The 18,392-nt window shown below is 46.7% G+C and overlaps 11 non-coding genes and 1 pseudogene across 11 annotated transcripts; all 12 read right to left on the bottom strand.

Annotated features, from left to right (window-relative positions):
- Positions 1-1,324: 1,324 nt before the first annotated feature.
- LOC142275751 (U2 spliceosomal RNA) lies at positions 1,325-1,515 on the bottom strand. Its single transcript, XR_012739364.1, has one exon. It is a non-coding gene; the product is annotated as a U2 spliceosomal RNA (small nuclear RNA).
- A 1,387-nt stretch (positions 1,516-2,902) lies between these two features.
- LOC142275750 (U2 spliceosomal RNA) lies at positions 2,903-3,093 on the bottom strand. The gene has a single exon (XR_012739363.1). It is a non-coding gene; the product is annotated as a U2 spliceosomal RNA (small nuclear RNA).
- A 1,387-nt stretch (positions 3,094-4,480) lies between these two features.
- Positions 4,481-4,671, bottom strand: LOC142275749 (U2 spliceosomal RNA). The gene has a single exon (XR_012739362.1). It is a non-coding gene; the product is annotated as a U2 spliceosomal RNA (small nuclear RNA).
- Positions 4,672-6,058: 1,387 nt separating this feature from the next.
- Positions 6,059-6,249, bottom strand: LOC142275748 (U2 spliceosomal RNA). The gene has a single exon (XR_012739361.1). It is a non-coding gene; the product is annotated as a U2 spliceosomal RNA (small nuclear RNA).
- A 1,387-nt stretch (positions 6,250-7,636) lies between these two features.
- Positions 7,637-7,827, bottom strand: LOC142275746 (U2 spliceosomal RNA). Its single transcript, XR_012739359.1, has one exon. It is a non-coding gene; the product is annotated as a U2 spliceosomal RNA (small nuclear RNA).
- A 1,387-nt stretch (positions 7,828-9,214) lies between these two features.
- On the bottom strand, positions 9,215-9,405 carry LOC142275745 (U2 spliceosomal RNA). Its single transcript, XR_012739358.1, has one exon. It is a non-coding gene; the product is annotated as a U2 spliceosomal RNA (small nuclear RNA).
- Positions 9,406-10,792: 1,387 nt separating this feature from the next.
- On the bottom strand, positions 10,793-10,983 carry LOC142275752 (U2 spliceosomal RNA). The gene has a single exon (XR_012739365.1). It is a non-coding gene; the product is annotated as a U2 spliceosomal RNA (small nuclear RNA).
- Positions 10,984-12,370: 1,387 nt separating this feature from the next.
- Positions 12,371-12,561, bottom strand: LOC142275744 (U2 spliceosomal RNA). The gene has a single exon (XR_012739357.1). It is a non-coding gene; the product is annotated as a U2 spliceosomal RNA (small nuclear RNA).
- A 1,387-nt stretch (positions 12,562-13,948) lies between these two features.
- On the bottom strand, positions 13,949-14,139 carry LOC142275743 (U2 spliceosomal RNA). Its single transcript, XR_012739356.1, has one exon. It is a non-coding gene; the product is annotated as a U2 spliceosomal RNA (small nuclear RNA).
- A 1,387-nt stretch (positions 14,140-15,526) lies between these two features.
- On the bottom strand, positions 15,527-15,719 carry LOC142275755 (U2 spliceosomal RNA). Its single transcript, XR_012739367.1, has one exon. It is a non-coding gene; the product is annotated as a U2 spliceosomal RNA (small nuclear RNA).
- A 646-nt stretch (positions 15,720-16,365) lies between these two features.
- Positions 16,366-16,492, bottom strand: LOC142275758 (U2 spliceosomal RNA; annotated as a pseudogene).
- Positions 16,493-17,879: 1,387 nt separating this feature from the next.
- Positions 17,880-18,070, bottom strand: LOC142275741 (U2 spliceosomal RNA). The gene has a single exon (XR_012739355.1). It is a non-coding gene; the product is annotated as a U2 spliceosomal RNA (small nuclear RNA).
- Between the last annotated feature and the right edge of the window lie 322 nt (positions 18,071-18,392).

Here is an 18,392-nt window from a genome sequence, read left to right as displayed (position 1 = left end):
AGAGCGAGAGGGAGACAAACCCACGCCTACACAAGACATTTTGTCACCCAAGCCAACCCTTGAAAAGGCTGCTTTGCAGAGCCAAAACAAGAAGAATGGTGCGTTTTGCAGCCGCCGCCCACTGCAATGAATCTGAATAACTCCTCCTTTAGGGCGCAAGCAACTCCCCTCCCCCTTGCAGTCTTTCCAATTCACGATACAAAAAGACGGACAGGACAGGTTGCCTGACTTTCCGTCACTGCCACCCTTTGCCATCCTTACCCGTAGAAAGCCCTTTCATCATCCCCAAACCCTAATCTTTTCCCTTTCCTTCCCAGCCCCCAAACCCTGCCCTCTGTACCTTTCTCACCACCCGCTTCCCTTCTCCTGTCATCCCCCTACCACCCGGGAAAAAAAGAGATTGCCCCCTCCTTCCACTAGCCCACCCTCCCACCCAAAGAACAACTTCTTCTGCGCAGCTTGTTTTCTAGGCAGCAGCGCTATTGTGATGTCATCGGGGGGCATTGTGACAAGCCGCCAGTGTTCCGTCTCTTCATGTTGTGCACAGTTCAAACGGAAAATACATCAACAGGCAGACTACAGAAAAGCTTACTATCAAAGGTTAGAGGGGGGCTTTCTCAGAGGGCTTTTTACAGTTTTTCTATTCCCAATTAGCCGTTTAAGTGTACTTATTGAAAGTAGTAATTCTTTCATAGGCCGCCCTTTCTTAGTATTTGACGTTCCTTATATTGCGGTATGAGGCTTCGCAGTAGGTTGCAAACATTCATCACCCATGACTGTCCCCAATTGAGCTCAGAAGCTCAATGTCTATCATGACCTCTCTTTTAGAATGTCCAAGAGCAAGCAAACTATTCCTCCAGGAGAGGGCGCCAACAGACTACTAAAGAGATCATCATTACTCAAAGAAAACCCCAAAAACCAATGCATGATAGGAATAAACAGGTAACTTTCTTTGGAGTGGAAGCGGAGAGATCGCACCAGATGCCAATTCTAGATGTTATCACACCTGTGGTCACTGCAGCAGCAGGTGAATCCACTTTGTCCAAAAGGGATCTATTCCATTCAATTGCAAATGATCTAGATAAGACAGAGAACTGCAGCACGGGGACATAGCCGAGTTGGTCAGGTTGAGTGGTGATGAGTTTGCTATTTGGATGAATAAAGAAAGTCAAAAGTGTGAAAGATAAAAAACAAAAGGAGGAAGTGTGAAAAGTGAATGGGCCAAATTGAGGTGCATATGAAGACGTATGCTTTCTTCCAATTCATTAAATCGGGCTAATATGAATCAGGTGAATTGAGTTCTGCTTTTGGAAACTGGGTTAAGAAGGGGTGCACCGTTCCTGGAGGTACTGCAATACCAGGTCAATGCGTGGAGTGGACAGAGCAAGCTCTTTTTCCATCTCCCTGTTCTAAAAATCCATTTAATATATGGTCCCCAGATAGGGGACGTATCAGATATTAAACTGATAAGAACAGATACTACACTTGATCTTAGCCAAAAGGCCGAGAAGCGATAACCAGAATTGGTTTGGGCCTCGAGTGGCACCCTGGCCTATGCCGGACACATCTTAGGGAGAGAGAGCGAGAGGGAGACAAACCCACGCCTACACAAGACATTTTGTCACCCAAGCCAACCCTTGAAAAGGCTGCTTTGCAGAGCCAAAACAAGAAGAATGGTGCGTTTTGCAGCCGCCGCCCACTGCAATGAATCTGAATAACTCCTCCTTTAGGGCGCAAGCAACTCCCCTCCCCCTTGCAGTCTTTCCAATTCACGATACAAAAAGACGGACAGGACAGGTTGCCTGACTTTCCGTCACTGCCACCCTTTGCCATCCTTACCCGTAGAAAGCCCTTTCATCATCCCCAAACCCTAATCTTTTCCCTTTCCTTCCCAGCCCCCAAACCCTGCCCTCTGTACCTTTCTCACCACCCGCTTCCCTTCTCCTGTCATCCCCCTACCACCCGGGAAAAAAAGAGATTGCCCCCTCCTTCCACTAGCCCACCCTCCCACCCAAAGAACAACTTCTTCTGCGCAGCTTGTTTTCTAGGCAGCAGCGCTATTGTGATGTCATCGGGGGGCATTGTGACAAGCCGCCAGTGTTCCGTCTCTTCATGTTGTGCACAGTTCAAACGGAAAATACATCAACAGGCAGACTACAGAAAAGCTTACTATCAAAGGTTAGAGGGGGGCTTTCTCAGAGGGCTTTTTACAGTTTTTCTATTCCCAATTAGCCGTTTAAGTGTACTTATTGAAAGTAGTAATTCTTTCATAGGCCGCCCTTTCTTAGTATTTGACGTTCCTTATATTGCGGTATGAGGCTTCGCAGTAGGTTGCAAACATTCATCACCCATGACTGTCCCCAATTGAGCTCAGAAGCTCAATGTCTATCATGACCTCTCTTTTAGAATGTCCAAGAGCAAGCAAACTATTCCTCCAGGAGAGGGCGCCAACAGACTACTAAAGAGATCATCATTACTCAAAGAAAACCCCAAAAACCAATGCATGATAGGAATAAACAGGTAACTTTCTTTGGAGTGGAAGCGGAGAGATCGCACCAGATGCCAATTCTAGATGTTATCACACCTGTGGTCACTGCAGCAGCAGGTGAATCCACTTTGTCCAAAAGGGATCTATTCCATTCAATTGCAAATGATCTAGATAAGACAGAGAACTGCAGCACGGGGACATAGCCGAGTTGGTCAGGTTGAGTGGTGATGAGTTTGCTATTTGGATGAATAAAGAAAGTCAAAAGTGTGAAAGATAAAAAACAAAAGGAGGAAGTGTGAAAAGTGAATGGGCCAAATTGAGGTGCATATGAAGACGTATGCTTTCTTCCAATTCATTAAATCGGGCTAATATGAATCAGGTGAATTGAGTTCTGCTTTTGGAAACTGGGTTAAGAAGGGGTGCACCGTTCCTGGAGGTACTGCAATACCAGGTCAATGCGTGGAGTGGACAGAGCAAGCTCTTTTTCCATCTCCCTGTTCTAAAAATCCATTTAATATATGGTCCCCAGATAGGGGACGTATCAGATATTAAACTGATAAGAACAGATACTACACTTGATCTTAGCCAAAAGGCCGAGAAGCGATAACCAGAATTGGTTTGGGCCTCGAGTGGCACCCTGGCCTATGCCGGACACATCTTAGGGAGAGAGAGCGAGAGGGAGACAAACCCACGCCTACACAAGACATTTTGTCACCCAAGCCAACCCTTGAAAAGGCTGCTTTGCAGAGCCAAAACAAGAAGAATGGTGCGTTTTGCAGCCGCCGCCCACTGCAATGAATCTGAATAACTCCTCCTTTAGGGCGCAAGCAACTCCCCTCCCCCTTGCAGTCTTTCCAATTCACGATACAAAAAGACGGACAGGACAGGTTGCCTGACTTTCCGTCACTGCCACCCTTTGCCATCCTTACCCGTAGAAAGCCCTTTCATCATCCCCAAACCCTAATCTTTTCCCTTTCCTTCCCAGCCCCCAAACCCTGCCCTCTGTACCTTTCTCACCACCCGCTTCCCTTCTCCTGTCATCCCCCTACCACCCGGGAAAAAAAGAGATTGCCCCCTCCTTCCACTAGCCCACCCTCCCACCCAAAGAACAACTTCTTCTGCGCAGCTTGTTTTCTAGGCAGCAGCGCTATTGTGATGTCATCGGGGGGCATTGTGACAAGCCGCCAGTGTTCCGTCTCTTCATGTTGTGCACAGTTCAAACGGAAAATACATCAACAGGCAGACTACAGAAAAGCTTACTATCAAAGGTTAGAGGGGGGCTTTCTCAGAGGGCTTTTTACAGTTTTTCTATTCCCAATTAGCCGTTTAAGTGTACTTATTGAAAGTAGTAATTCTTTCATAGGCCGCCCTTTCTTAGTATTTGACGTTCCTTATATTGCGGTATGAGGCTTCGCAGTAGGTTGCAAACATTCATCACCCATGACTGTCCCCAATTGAGCTCAGAAGCTCAATGTCTATCATGACCTCTCTTTTAGAATGTCCAAGAGCAAGCAAACTATTCCTCCAGGAGAGGGCGCCAACAGACTACTAAAGAGATCATCATTACTCAAAGAAAACCCCAAAAACCAATGCATGATAGGAATAAACAGGTAACTTTCTTTGGAGTGGAAGCGGAGAGATCGCACCAGATGCCAATTCTAGATGTTATCACACCTGTGGTCACTGCAGCAGCAGGTGAATCCACTTTGTCCAAAAGGGATCTATTCCATTCAATTGCAAATGATCTAGATAAGACAGAGAACTGCAGCACGGGGACATAGCCGAGTTGGTCAGGTTGAGTGGTGATGAGTTTGCTATTTGGATGAATAAAGAAAGTCAAAAGTGTGAAAGATAAAAAACAAAAGGAGGAAGTGTGAAAAGTGAATGGGCCAAATTGAGGTGCATATGAAGACGTATGCTTTCTTCCAATTCATTAAATCGGGCTAATATGAATCAGGTGAATTGAGTTCTGCTTTTGGAAACTGGGTTAAGAAGGGGTGCACCGTTCCTGGAGGTACTGCAATACCAGGTCAATGCGTGGAGTGGACAGAGCAAGCTCTTTTTCCATCTCCCTGTTCTAAAAATCCATTTAATATATGGTCCCCAGATAGGGGACGTATCAGATATTAAACTGATAAGAACAGATACTACACTTGATCTTAGCCAAAAGGCCGAGAAGCGATAACCAGAATTGGTTTGGGCCTCGAGTGGCACCCTGGCCTATGCCGGACACATCTTAGGGAGAGAGAGCGAGAGGGAGACAAACCCACGCCTACACAAGACATTTTGTCACCCAAGCCAACCCTTGAAAAGGCTGCTTTGCAGAGCCAAAACAAGAAGAATGGTGCGTTTTGCAGCCGCCGCCCACTGCAATGAATCTGAATAACTCCTCCTTTAGGGCGCAAGCAACTCCCCTCCCCCTTGCAGTCTTTCCAATTCACGATACAAAAAGACGGACAGGACAGGTTGCCTGACTTTCCGTCACTGCCACCCTTTGCCATCCTTACCCGTAGAAAGCCCTTTCATCATCCCCAAACCCTAATCTTTTCCCTTTCCTTCCCAGCCCCCAAACCCTGCCCTCTGTACCTTTCTCACCACCCGCTTCCCTTCTCCTGTCATCCCCCTACCACCCGGGAAAAAAAGAGATTGCCCCCTCCTTCCACTAGCCCACCCTCCCACCCAAAGAACAACTTCTTCTGCGCAGCTTGTTTTCTAGGCAGCAGCGCTATTGTGATGTCATCGGGGGGCATTGTGACAAGCCGCCAGTGTTCCGTCTCTTCATGTTGTGCACAGTTCAAACGGAAAATACATCAACAGGCAGACTACAGAAAAGCTTACTATCAAAGGTTAGAGGGGGGCTTTCTCAGAGGGCTTTTTACAGTTTTTCTATTCCCAATTAGCCGTTTAAGTGTACTTATTGAAAGTAGTAATTCTTTCATAGGCCGCCCTTTCTTAGTATTTGACGTTCCTTATATTGCGGTATGAGGCTTCGCAGTAGGTTGCAAACATTCATCACCCATGACTGTCCCCAATTGAGCTCAGAAGCTCAATGTCTATCATGACCTCTCTTTTAGAATGTCCAAGAGCAAGCAAACTATTCCTCCAGGAGAGGGCGCCAACAGACTACTAAAGAGATCATCATTACTCAAAGAAAACCCCAAAAACCAATGCATGATAGGAATAAACAGGTAACTTTCTTTGGAGTGGAAGCGGAGAGATCGCACCAGATGCCAATTCTAGATGTTATCACACCTGTGGTCACTGCAGCAGCAGGTGAATCCACTTTGTCCAAAAGGGATCTATTCCATTCAATTGCAAATGATCTAGATAAGACAGAGAACTGCAGCACGGGGACATAGCCGAGTTGGTCAGGTTGAGTGGTGATGAGTTTGCTATTTGGATGAATAAAGAAAGTCAAAAGTGTGAAAGATAAAAAACAAAAGGAGGAAGTGTGAAAAGTGAATGGGCCAAATTGAGGTGCATATGAAGACGTATGCTTTCTTCCAATTCATTAAATCGGGCTAATATGAATCAGGTGAATTGAGTTCTGCTTTTGGAAACTGGGTTAAGAAGGGGTGCACCGTTCCTGGAGGTACTGCAATACCAGGTCAATGCGTGGAGTGGACAGAGCAAGCTCTTTTTCCATCTCCCTGTTCTAAAAATCCATTTAATATATGGTCCCCAGATAGGGGACGTATCAGATATTAAACTGATAAGAACAGATACTACACTTGATCTTAGCCAAAAGGCCGAGAAGCGATAACCAGAATTGGTTTGGGCCTCGAGTGGCACCCTGGCCTATGCCGGACACATCTTAGGGAGAGAGAGCGAGAGGGAGACAAACCCACGCCTACACAAGACATTTTGTCACCCAAGCCAACCCTTGAAAAGGCTGCTTTGCAGAGCCAAAACAAGAAGAATGGTGCGTTTTGCAGCCGCCGCCCACTGCAATGAATCTGAATAACTCCTCCTTTAGGGCGCAAGCAACTCCCCTCCCCCTTGCAGTCTTTCCAATTCACGATACAAAAAGACGGACAGGACAGGTTGCCTGACTTTCCGTCACTGCCACCCTTTGCCATCCTTACCCGTAGAAAGCCCTTTCATCATCCCCAAACCCTAATCTTTTCCCTTTCCTTCCCAGCCCCCAAACCCTGCCCTCTGTACCTTTCTCACCACCCGCTTCCCTTCTCCTGTCATCCCCCTACCACCCGGGAAAAAAAGAGATTGCCCCCTCCTTCCACTAGCCCACCCTCCCACCCAAAGAACAACTTCTTCTGCGCAGCTTGTTTTCTAGGCAGCAGCGCTATTGTGATGTCATCGGGGGGCATTGTGACAAGCCGCCAGTGTTCCGTCTCTTCATGTTGTGCACAGTTCAAACGGAAAATACATCAACAGGCAGACTACAGAAAAGCTTACTATCAAAGGTTAGAGGGGGGCTTTCTCAGAGGGCTTTTTACAGTTTTTCTATTCCCAATTAGCCGTTTAAGTGTACTTATTGAAAGTAGTAATTCTTTCATAGGCCGCCCTTTCTTAGTATTTGACGTTCCTTATATTGCGGTATGAGGCTTCGCAGTAGGTTGCAAACATTCATCACCCATGACTGTCCCCAATTGAGCTCAGAAGCTCAATGTCTATCATGACCTCTCTTTTAGAATGTCCAAGAGCAAGCAAACTATTCCTCCAGGAGAGGGCGCCAACAGACTACTAAAGAGATCATCATTACTCAAAGAAAACCCCAAAAACCAATGCATGATAGGAATAAACAGGTAACTTTCTTTGGAGTGGAAGCGGAGAGATCGCACCAGATGCCAATTCTAGATGTTATCACACCTGTGGTCACTGCAGCAGCAGGTGAATCCACTTTGTCCAAAAGGGATCTATTCCATTCAATTGCAAATGATCTAGATAAGACAGAGAACTGCAGCACGGGGACATAGCCGAGTTGGTCAGGTTGAGTGGTGATGAGTTTGCTATTTGGATGAATAAAGAAAGTCAAAAGTGTGAAAGATAAAAAACAAAAGGAGGAAGTGTGAAAAGTGAATGGGCCAAATTGAGGTGCATATGAAGACGTATGCTTTCTTCCAATTCATTAAATCGGGCTAATATGAATCAGGTGAATTGAGTTCTGCTTTTGGAAACTGGGTTAAGAAGGGGTGCACCGTTCCTGGAGGTACTGCAATACCAGGTCAATGCGTGGAGTGGACAGAGCAAGCTCTTTTTCCATCTCCCTGTTCTAAAAATCCATTTAATATATGGTCCCCAGATAGGGGACGTATCAGATATTAAACTGATAAGAACAGATACTACACTTGATCTTAGCCAAAAGGCCGAGAAGCGATAACCAGAATTGGTTTGGGCCTCGAGTGGCACCCTGGCCTATGCCGGACACATCTTAGGGAGAGAGAGCGAGAGGGAGACAAACCCACGCCTACACAAGACATTTTGTCACCCAAGCCAACCCTTGAAAAGGCTGCTTTGCAGAGCCAAAACAAGAAGAATGGTGCGTTTTGCAGCCGCCGCCCACTGCAATGAATCTGAATAACTCCTCCTTTAGGGCGCAAGCAACTCCCCTCCCCCTTGCAGTCTTTCCAATTCACGATACAAAAAGACGGACAGGACAGGTTGCCTGACTTTCCGTCACTGCCACCCTTTGCCATCCTTACCCGTAGAAAGCCCTTTCATCATCCCCAAACCCTAATCTTTTCCCTTTCCTTCCCAGCCCCCAAACCCTGCCCTCTGTACCTTTCTCACCACCCGCTTCCCTTCTCCTGTCATCCCCCTACCACCCGGGAAAAAAAGAGATTGCCCCCTCCTTCCACTAGCCCACCCTCCCACCCAAAGAACAACTTCTTCTGCGCAGCTTGTTTTCTAGGCAGCAGTGCTATTGTGATGTCATCGGGGGGCATTGTGACAAGCCGCCAGTGTTCCGTCTCTTCATGTTGTGCACAGTTCAAACGGAAAATACATCAACAGGCAGACTACAGAAAAGCTTACTATCAAAGGTTAGAGGGGGGCTTTCTCAGAGGGCTTTTTACAGTTTTTCTATTCCCAATTAGCCGTTTAAGTGTACTTATTGAAAGTAGTAATTCTTTCATAGGCCGCCCTTTCTTAGTATTTGACGTTCCTTATATTGCGGTATGAGGCTTCGCAGTAGGTTGCAAACATTTATCACCCATGACTGTCCCCAATTGAGCTCAGAAGCTCAATGTCTATCATGACCTCTCTTTTAGAATGTCCAAGAGCAAGCAAACTATTCCTCCAGGAGAGGGCGCCAACAGACTACTAAAGAGATCATCATTACTCAAAGAAAACCCCAAAAACCAATGCATGATAGGAATAAACAGGTAACTTTCTTTGGAGTGGAAGCGGAGAGATCGCACCAGATGCCAATTCTAGATGTTATCACACCTGTGGTCACTGCAGCAGCAGGTGAATCCACTTTGTCCAAAAGGGATCTATTCCATTCAATTGCAAATGATCTAGATAAGACAGAGAACTGCAGCACGGGGACATAGCCGAGTTGGTCAGGTTGAGTGGTGATGAGTTTGCTATTTGGATGAATAAAGAAAGTCAAAAGTGTGAAAGATAAAAAACAAAAGGAGGAAGTGTGAAAAGTGAATGGGCCAAATTGAGGTGCATATGAAGACGTATGCTTTCTTCCAATTCATTAAATCGGGCTAATATGAATCAGGTGAATTGAGTTCTGCTTTTGGAAACTGGGTTAAGAAGGGGTGCACCGTTCCTGGAGGTACTGCAATACCAGGTCAATGCGTGGAGTGGACAGAGCAAGCTCTTTTTCCATCTCCCTGTTCTAAAAATCCATTTAATATATGGTCCCCAGATAGGGGACGTATCAGATATTAAACTGATAAGAACAGATACTACACTTGATCTTAGCCAAAAGGCCGAGAAGCGATAACCAGAATTGGTTTGGGCCTCGAGTGGCACCCTGGCCTATGCCGGACACATCTTAGGGAGAGAGAGCGAGAGGGAGACAAACCCACGCCTACACAAGACATTTTGTCACCCAAGCCAACCCTTGAAAAGGCTGCTTTGCAGAGCCAAAACAAGAAGAATGGTGCGTTTTGCAGCCGCCGCCCACTGCAATGAATCTGAATAACTCCTCCTTTAGGGCGCAAGCAACTCCCCTCCCCCTTGCAGTCTTTCCAATTCACGATACAAAAAGACGGACAGGACAGGTTGCCTGACTTTCCGTCACTGCCACCCTTTGCCATCCTTACCCGTAGAAAGCCCTTTCATCATCCCCAAACCCTAATCTTTTCCCTTTCCTTCCCAGCCCCCAAACCCTGCCCTCTGTACCTTTCTCACCACCCGCTTCCCTTCTCCTGTCATCCCCCTACCACCCGGGAAAAAAAGAGATTGCCCCCTCCTTCCACTAGCCCACCCTCCCACCCAAAGAACAACTTCTTCTGCGCAGCTTGTTTTCTAGGCAGCAGCGCTATTGTGATGTCATCGGGGGGCATTGTGACAAGCCGCCAGTGTTCCGTCTCTTCATGTTGTGCACAGTTCAAACGGAAAATACATCAACAGGCAGACTACAGAAAAGCTTACTATCAAAGGTTAGAGGGGGGCTTTCTCAGAGGGCTTTTTACAGTTTTTCTATTCCCAATTAGCCGTTTAAGTGTACTTATTGAAAGTAGTAATTCTTTCATAGGCCGCCCTTTCTTAGTATTTGACGTTCCTTATATTGCGGTATGAGGCTTCGCAGTAGGTTGCAAACATTCATCACCCATGACTGTCCCCAATTGAGCTCAGAAGCTCAATGTCTATCATGACCTCTCTTTTAGAATGTCCAAGAGCAAGCAAACTATTCCTCCAGGAGAGGGCGCCAACAGACTACTAAAGAGATCATCATTACTCAAAGAAAACCCCAAAAACCAATGCATGATAGGAATAAACAGGTAACTTTCTTTGGAGTGGAAGCGGAGAGATCGCACCAGATGCCAATTCTAGATGTTATCACACCTGTGGTCACTGCAGCAGCAGGTGAATCCACTTTGTCCAAAAGGGATCTATTCCATTCAATTGCAAATGATCTAGATAAGACAGAGAACTGCAGCACGGGGACATAGCCGAGTTGGTCAGGTTGAGTGGTGATGAGTTTGCTATTTGGATGAATAAAGAAAGTCAAAAGTGTGAAAGATAAAAAACAAAAGGAGGAAGTGTGAAAAGTGAATGGGCCAAATTGAGGTGCATATGAAGACGTATGCTTTCTTCCAATTCATTAAATCGGGCTAATATGAATCAGGTGAATTGAGTTCTGCTTTTGGAAACTGGGTTAAGAAGGGGTGCACCGTTCCTGGAGGTACTGCAATACCAGGTCAATGCGTGGAGTGGACAGAGCAAGCTCTTTTTCCATCTCCCTGTTCTAAAAATCCATTTAATATATGGTCCCCAGATAGGGGACGTATCAGATATTAAACTGATAAGAACAGATACTACACTTGATCGTAGCCAAAAGGCCGAGAAGCGATAACCAGAATTGGTTTGGGCCTCGAGTGGCACCCTGGCCTATGCCGGACACATCTTAGGGAGAGAGAGCGAGAGGGAGACAAACCCACGCCTACACAAGACATTTTGTCACCCAAGCCAACCCTTGAAAAGGCTGCTTTGCAGAGCCAAAACAAGAAGAATGGTGCGTTTTGCAGCCGCCGCCCACTGCAATGAATCTGAATAACTCCTCCTTTAGGGCGCAAGCAACTCCCCTCCCCCTTGCAGTCTTTCCAATTCACGATACAAAAAGACGGACAGGACAGGTTGCCTGACTTTCCGTCACTGCCACCCTTTGCCATCCTTACCCGTAGAAAGCCCTTTCATCATCCCCAAACCCTAATCTTTTCCCTTTCCTTCCCAGCCCCCAAACCCTGCCCTCTGTACCTTTCTCACCACCCGCTTCCCTTCTCCTGTCATCCCCCTACCACCCGGGAAAAAAAGAGATTGCCCCCTCCTTCCACTAGCCCACCCTCCCACCCAAAGAACAACTTCTTCTGCGCAGCTTGTTTTCTAGGCAGCAGCGCTATTGTGATGTCATCGGGGGGCATTGTGACAAGCCGCCAGTGTTCCGTCTCTTCATGTTGTGCACAGTTCAAACGGAAAATACATCAACAGGCAGACTACAGAAAAGCTTACTATCAAAGGTTAGAGGGGGGCTTTCTCAGAGGGCTTTTTACAGTTTTTCTATTCCCAATTAGCCGTTTAAGTGTACTTATTGAAAGTAGTAATTCTTTCATAGGCCGCCCTTTCTTAGTATTTGACGTTCCTTATATTGCGGTATGAGGCTTCGCAGTAGGTTGCAAACATTCATCACCCATGACTGTCCCCAATTGAGCTCAGAAGCTCAATGTCTATCATGACCTCTCTTTTAGAATGTCCAAGAGCAAGCAAACTATTCCTCCAGGAGAGGGCGCCAACAGACTACTAAAGAGATCATCATTACTCAAAGAAAACCCCAAAAACCAATGCATGATAGGAATAAACAGGTAACTTTCTTTGGAGTGGAAGCGGAGAGATCGCACCAGATGCCAATTCTAGATGTTATCACACCTGTGGTCACTGCAGCAGCAGGTGAATCCACTTTGTCCAAAAGGGATCTATTCCATTCAATTGCAAATGATCTAGATAAGACAGAGAACTGCAGCACGGGGACATAGCCGAGTTGGTCAGGTTGAGTGGTGATGAGTTTGCTATTTGGATGAATAAAGAAAGTCAAAAGTGTGAAAGATAAAAAACAAAAGGAGGAAGTGTGAAAAGTGAATGGGCCAAATTGAGGTGCATATGAAGACGTATGCTTTCTTCCAATTCATTAAATCGGGCTAATATGAATCAGGTGAATTGAGTTCTGCTTTTGGAAACTGGGTTAAGAAGGGGTGCACCGTTCCTGGAGGTACTGCAATACCAGGTCAATGCGTGGAGTGGACAGAGCAAGCTCTTTTTCCATCTCCCTGTTCTAAAAATCCATTTAATATATGGTCCCCAGATAGGGGACGTATCAGATATTAAACTGATAAGAACAGATACTACACTTGATCTTAGCCAAAAGGCCGAGAAGCGATAACCAGAATTGGTTTGGGCCTCGAGTGGCACCCTGGCCTATGCCGGACACATCTTAGGGAGAGAGAGCGAGAGGGAGACAAACCCACGCCTACACAAGACATTTTGTCACCCAAGCCAACCCTTGAAAAGGCTGCTTTGCAGAGCCAAAACAAGAAGAATGGTGCGTTTTGCAGCCGCCGCCCACTGCAATGAATCTGAATAACTCCTCCTTTAGGGCGCAAGCAACTCCCCTCCCCCTTGCAGTCTTTCCAATTCACGATACAAAAAGACGGACAGGACAGGTTGCCTGACTTTCCGTCACTGCCACCCTTTGCCATCCTTACCCGTAGAAAGCCCTTTCATCATCCCCAAACCCTAATCTTTTCCCTTTCCTTCCCAGCCCCCAAACCCTGCCCTCTGTACCTTTCTCACCACCCGCTTCCCTTCTCCTGTCATCCCCCTACCACCCGGGAAAAAAAGAGATTGCCCCCTCCTTCCACTAGCCCACCCTCCCACCCAAAGAACAACTTCTTCTGCGCAGCTTGTTTTCTAGGCAGCAGCGCTATTGTGATGTCATCGGGGGGCATTGTGACAAGCCGCCAGTGTTCCGTCTCTTCATGTTGTGCACAGTTCAAACGGAAAATACATCAACAGGCAGACTACAGAAAAGCTTACTATCAAAGGTTAGAGGGGGGCTTTCTCAGAGGGCTTTTTACAGTTTTTCTATTCCCAATTAGCCGTTTAAGTGTACTTATTGAAAGTAGTAATTCTTTCATAGGCCGCCCTTTCTTAGTATTTGACGTTCCTTATATTGCGGTATGAGGCTTCGCAGTAGGTTGCAAACATTCATCACCCATGACTGTCCCCAATTGAGCTCAGAAGCTCAATGTCTATCATGACCTCTCTTTTAGAATGTCCAAGAGCAAGCAAACTATTCCTCCAGGAGAGGGCGCCAACAGACTACTAAAGAGATCATCATTACTCAAAGAAAACCCCAAAAACCAATGCATGATAGGAATAAACAGGTAACTTTCTTTGGAGTGGAAGCGGAGAGATCGCACCAGATGCCAATTCTAGATGTTATCACACCTGTGGTCACTGCAGCAGCAGGTGAATCCACTTTGTCCAAAAGGGATCTATTCCATTCAATTGCAAATGATCTAGATAAGACAGAGAACTGCAGCACGGGGACATAGCCGAGTTGGTCAGGTTGAGTGGTGATGAGTTTGCTATTTGGATGAATAAAGAAAGTCAAAAGTGTGAAAGATAAAAAACAAAAGGAGGAAGTGTGAAAAGTGAATGGGCCAAATTGAGGTGCATATGAAGACGTATGCTTTCTTCCAATTCATTAAATCGGGCTAATATGAATCAGGTGAATTGAGTTCTGCTTTTGGAAACTGGGTTAAGAAGGGGTGCACCGTTCCTGGAGGTACTGCAATACCAGGTCAATGCGTGGAGTGGACAGAGCAAGCTCTTTTTCCATCTCCCTGTTCTAAAAATCCATTTAATATATGGTCCCCAGATAGGGGACGTATCAGATATTAAACTGATAAGAACAGATACTACACTTGATCTTAGCCAAAAGGCCGAGAAGCGATAACCAGAATTGGTTTGGGCCTCGAGTGGCACCCTGGCCTATGCCGGACACATCTTAGGGAGAGAGAGCGAGAGGGAGACAAACCCACGCCTACACAAGACATTTTGTCACCCAAGCCAACCCTTGAAAAGGCTGCTTTGCAGAGCCAAAACAAGAAGAATGGTGCGTTTTGCAGCCGCCGCCCACTGCAATGAATCTGAATAACTCCTCCTTTAGGGCGCAAGCAACTCCCCTCCCCCTTGCAGTCTTTCCAATTCACGATACAAAAAGACGGACAGGACAGGTTGCCTGACTTTCCGTCACTGCCACCCTTTGCCATCCTTACCCGTAGAAAGCCCTTTCATCATCCCCAAACCCTAATCTTTTCCCTTTCCTTCCCAGCCCCCAAACCCTGCCCTCTGTACCTTTCTCACCACCCGCTTCCCTTCTCCTGTCATCCCCCTACCACCCGGGAAAAAAAGAGATTGCCCCCTCCTTCCACTAGCCCACCCTCCCACCCAAAGAACAACTTCTTCTGCGCAGCTTGTTTTCTAGGCAGCAGCGCTATTGTGATGTCATCGGGGGGCATTGTGACAAGCCGCCAGTGTTCCGTCTCTTCATGTTGTGCACAGTTCAAACGGAAAATACATCAACAGGCAGACTACAGAAAAGCTTACTATCAAAGGTTAGAGGGGGGCTTTCTCAGAGGGCTTTTTACAGTTTTTCTATTCCCAATTAGCCGTTTAAGTGTACTTATTGAAAGTAGTAATTCTTTCATAGGCCGCCCTTTCTTAGTATTTGACGTTCCTTATATTGCGGTATGAGGCTTCGCAGTAGGTTGCAAACATTCATCACCCATGACTGTCCCCAATTGAGCTCAGAAGCTCAATGTCTATCATGACCTCTCTTTTAGAATGTCCAAGAGCAAGCAAACTATTCCTCCAGGAGAGGGCGCCAACAGACTACTAAAGAGATCATCATTACTCAAAGAAAACCCCAAAAACCAATGCATGATAGGAATAAACAGGTAACTTTCTTTGGAGTGGAAGCGGAGAGATCGCACCAGATGCCAATTCTAGATGTTATCACACCTGTGGTCACTGCAGCAGCAGGTGAATCCACTTTGTCCAAAAGGGATCTATTCCATTCAATTGCAAATGATCTAGATAAGACAGAGAACTGCAGCACGGGGACATAGCCGAGTTGGTCAGGTTGAGTGGTGATGAGTTTGCTATTTGGATGAATAAAGAAAGTCAAAAGTGTGAAAGATAAAAAACAAAAGGAGGAAGTGTGAAAAGTGAATGGGCCAAATTGAGGTGCATATGAAGACGTATGCTTTCTTCCAATTCATTAAATCGGGCTAATATGAATCAGGTGAATTGAGTTCTGCTTTTGGAAACTGGGTTAAGAAGGGGTGCACCGTTCCTGGAGGTACTGCAATACCAGGTCAATGCGTGGAGTGGACAGAGCAAGCTCTTTTTCCATCTCCCTGTTCTAAAAATCCATTTAATATATGGTCCCCAGATAGGGGACGTATCAGATATTAAACTGATAAGAACAGATTTTTGATTTAATGAAGCTTTCCAAAGCACCGCAAAAAATGCATGACCGAAGTCACACCAAAAACAGTGCAAAGGCTAGGATTCGTGTGGACCCCTCCGTGAGGAGAGGGTCCCCAAAAATCAACCCCGTCCCTCCGAGCCAGAAGGCCACAGCAAGGGTCAGGGATCTTCGGTGCTCCCCCAAGCCGAAGCCTGGTTGAGCCTTGTCGTTGCTCCCAGCGTCCACCCAGGCATCTTACCCAAGTGGAGTAGAGAGCTACTAGTTGTTGGTTTCGCAGCCGAAACTGCCCGGACCGTCAACCGGTGTTGGTTTCTCAGCTGAAGCTGACCCGGACCTCCAACCGGGTGTTGGTTTCTCAGCCGAAGCTGACCCAGACCTCCAACCGGGTGTTGGTTTCTCAGCCGAAGCTGACCCGGACCTCCAAACGGGTGTTGGTTTCTCAGCCCAAAGCTGAACGGACCTCCGACCATGATTATAAAAATTTCCCTTCCTAGCCAGAAGGCCGGGATAGAGCAATATGCTCAGAAAGTATGAAAGGGCAAGGTACGGTGTGCTACAGAGCCCAAGGCTCGCCGGGGTCCCAAGCCAGCAAGCTCAGACTCACTCCAGGGTCGTCAGTCCTGGGGCACATTGCACCATAGCCCCCACACTTACTCAGTCTAATAGCCTCGATCCTGGTAGGGCCATGTTTTCCTCTAGATGAATATACTATACATCAAGAGTACTAGCAAGCGCAACCTTCCAGTGTGCATTGCATCTGCCGAGCCTCACAGATACTACACTTGATCTTAGCCAAAAGGCCGAGAAGCGATAACCAGAATTGGTTTGGGCCTCGAGTGGCACCCTGGCCTATGCCGGACACATCTTAGGGAGAGAGAGCGAGAGGGAGACAAACCCACGCCTACACAAGACATTTTGTCACCCAAGCCAACCCTTGAAAAGGCTGCTTTGCAGAGCCAAAACAAGAAGAATGGTGCGTTTTGCAGCCGCCGCCCACTGCAATGAATCTGAATAACTCCTCCTTTAGGGCGCAAGCAACTCCCCTCCCCCTTGCAGTCTTTCCAATTCACGATACAAAAAGACGGACAGGACAGGTTGCCTGACTTTCCGTCACTGCCACCCTTTGCCATCCTTACCCGTAGAAAGCCCTTTCATCATCCCCAAACCCTAATCTTTTCCCTTTCCTTCCCAGCCCCCAAACCCTGCCCTCTGTACCTTTCTCACCACCCGCTTCCCTTCTCCTGTCATCCCCCTACCACCCGGGAAAAAAAGAGATTGCCCCCTCCTTCCACTAGCCCACCCTCCCACCCAAAGAACAACTTCTTCTGCGCAGCTTGTTTTCTAGGCAGCAGCGCTATTGTGATGTCATCGGGGGGCATTGTGACAAGCCGCCAGTGTTCCGTCTCTTCATGTTGTGCACAGTTCAAACGGAAAATACATCAACAGGCAGACTACAGAAAAGCTTACTATCAAAGGTTAGAGGGGGGCTTTCTCAGAGGGCTTTTTACAGTTTTTCTATTCCCAATTAGCCGTTTAAGTGTACTTATTGAAAGTAGTAATTCTTTCATAGGCCGCCCTTTCTTAGTATTTGACGTTCCTTATATTGCGGTATGAGGCTTCGCAGTAGGTTGCAAACATTCATCACCCATGACTGTCCCCAATTGAGCTCAGAAGCTCAATGTCTATCATGACCTCTCTTTTAGAATGTCCAAGAGCAAGCAAACTATTCCTCCAGGAGAGGGCGCCAACAGACTACTAAAGAGATCATCATTACTCAAAGAAAACCCCAAAAACCAATGCATGATAGGAATAAACAGGTAACTTTCTTTGGAGTGGAAGCGGAGAGATCGCACCAGATGCCAATTCTAGATGTTATCACACCTGTGGTCACTGCAGCAGCAGGTGAATCCACTTTGTCCAAAAGGGATCTATTCCATTCAATTGCAAATGATCTAGATAAGACAGAGAACTGCAGCACGGGGACATAGCCGAGTTGGTCAGGTTGAGTGGTGATGAGTTTGCTATTTGGATGAATAAAGAAAGTCAAAAGTGTGAAAGATAAAAAACAAAAGGAGGAAGTGTGAAAAGTGAATGGGCCAAATTGAGGTGCATATGAAGACGTATGCTTTCTTCCAATTCATTAAATCGGGCTAATATGAATCAGGTGAATTGAGTTCTGCTTTTGGAAACTGGGTTAAGAAGGGGTGCACCGTTCCTGGAGGTACTGCAATACCAGGTCAATGCGTGGAGTGGACAGAGCAAGCTCTTTTTCCATCTCCCTGTTCTAAAAATCCATTTAATATATGGTCCCCAGATAGGGGACGTATCAGATATTAAACTGATAAGAACAGATACTACACTTGATCTTAGCCAAAAGGCCGAGAAGCGATAACCAGAATTGGTTTGGGCCTCGAGTGGCACCCTGGCCTATGCCGGACACATCTTAGGGAGAGAGAGCGAGAGGGAGACAAACCCACGCCTACACAAGACATTTTGTCACCCAAGCCAACCCTTGAAAAGGCTGCTTTGCAGAGCCAAAACAAGAAGAATGGTGCGTTTTGCAGCCGCCGCCCACTGCAATGAATCTGAATAACTCCTCCTTTAGGGCGCAAGCAACTCCCCTCCCCCTTGCAGTCTTTCCAATTCACGATACAAAAAGACGGACAGGACAGGTTGCCTGACTTTCCGTCACTGCCACCCTTTGCCATCCTT

Source organism: Anomaloglossus baeobatrachus, unplaced genomic scaffold (genome assembly GCF_048569485.1).
Source record: "Anomaloglossus baeobatrachus isolate aAnoBae1 unplaced genomic scaffold, aAnoBae1.hap1 Scaffold_3858, whole genome shotgun sequence".
Lineage (NCBI taxonomy): Eukaryota > Metazoa > Chordata > Amphibia > Anura > Aromobatidae > Anomaloglossus > Anomaloglossus baeobatrachus.
Note: the sequence above shows the minus strand (reverse complement) of the source record. Positions and strands in the feature narration are given on the sequence as shown.